The following is a 1892-nucleotide window of genomic DNA, read 5'->3' on the forward strand; positions in this document are numbered from 1 at the left end:
CCCCCGTCTGACCTATCACCCTCACCTTGACCTCTTTCCACCTATCACATTTCCGACGCCCCTCCCCCAAGTCCCTCCTCCCTCCCTTTTATCTTAGCCTGCTGGACAAACTTTCCTCATTCCTGAAGAAGGGCTTATGCCCGAAACGTCGATTCTCCTGTTCCCTGGATGCTGCCTGACCTGCTGCGCTTTTCTAGCAACACATTTCCAGCTCCATCATTCTTTGAGCCAATTGACTAGTTGCCTCTGACTTAGATGCTGAGTTTCCCTGTATAGTCTGATGGTCAGGAGGATCATCACCTGCCTGGGACTGAGCAGACACCTGGTCTCCGGCATTCCTCTTGGGATGTTCATTCCTTGACTAGCCATCGAGAAATATCGGTGATGTGCTAACCAGGATGTGCTCTTGAGTCAGAGCTAGGAACAGAACCCACTGATGGGAGCATCTCTAAGTTGGCAGAGGGGGCTGGGGGTTGAGAGACTGCCTCCTCAGAGCTGGGCATGAAGCAGATTCCAACCTCCTTTTCATCACTGGCCACTGGGTGCTCGTACCTTCAGGAGGACTTACTTGTGAAAAGACAGTGAATGTCTGTCCAGGATAAGAAGGAGTTAATACTGGATAGTGCCATCCAGCACAATGTAGTTACTCAGCTGGGTGAACATAAAGACTCCTCTTCCCCACATAATTGGTCACCCGCTTCCCTGGCAACCTCCAGCACTTGCCCCTCATATGAGTTCAGGAACCTATTGTCTTCCACTCTGCCATCAGTCTTGGCCCTGTTAGTCCTGTTATGAGTGATTGTTTCCTGCGATGAACGATTGAGTATGATGGGTGAGACATGAAAGCTGCTTGCAGGAGAAGAGGTGGGGTGTCCTCACTGAGTGAGTATGGAGCACAGAGGACAGGAAGGGTTCATAATTTGGGAGGATGAGGTGGGTGAGATCCATTGTGTGGCCATGATGCATGCAATGTGTGAGTTACAAGTCATGAGCCTGGGTGAGAGTTGTGTGCAGTGGCCAAGTTAGAGGGAGTAATGATGGCCCTGGGGCAGAGTGAAGGTAGTGACAGTCACCTTTGTAAGAGGACATAAGGTGATTAGCTTTCTTGTGGCCTTGTTAGGCATTTCTTTTTATTTGAGACTCTGCACTGACCCAGGATGGCTACTTCTGTTCAGGTTATTCTCCCACCCTCCTTTGGCATTCTCAAGGAAAGAGCAAACCTTTTCTTCAAAACAAACACTGTACCAGGACCTCCGGGTTCCTGTGGGAGAAATGGGTGTTATATTCTCTTTCCATACCAGTTCCTGAGTTTGAACTTTGTGGGACCAAAGTGAGAAGGGCAGTTCCTGGAATGTGGTGCTTGAGGTCCTGTGCAGCTGGGGTTTAAATATGGCACTAGGGGCATTCACATTGCAAAGCCCTGGCAGGACTGAGTATTTCCCTCTCTCCTGTCATATAATTACATGACCTGAGCACCACTGAGACCAAGTGCACAATGAATTAGCTGAAGGATGGACGAGCGTGTGAGAAAAGTCAGCATGGAAGACTATCCATTGTGAATCTCCCTGAAAAGGTTTACTAAACAAAAGGAAAATCCTGTCCATAAAAACAGATGGTAAAAGCTTCTATAGATATTTAAAAACATAAATAAAGTGAGTGCAGATCCTTGAGAGAGTCAAAGAGAGAGTCAGGGGGGATTAATAATGGAACATAAGGAAATAGCAGATTGATCGACCAAATATTTTACATCTGTCTTCAATGTAGTGCATGCAAATAACATTGCAGAAATTATTGTGCTACAGGAGATGAAAAGGAGGGAGTAATGAAAAACAATTTATATCATCAGGGATATTAAGAAGATTATTAGAACTCAAACCTTGAGGTCTGAATAG

Source organism: Chiloscyllium plagiosum, chromosome 21 (assembly GCF_004010195.1).
Source record: "Chiloscyllium plagiosum isolate BGI_BamShark_2017 chromosome 21, ASM401019v2, whole genome shotgun sequence".
Lineage (NCBI taxonomy): Eukaryota > Metazoa > Chordata > Chondrichthyes > Orectolobiformes > Hemiscylliidae > Chiloscyllium > Chiloscyllium plagiosum.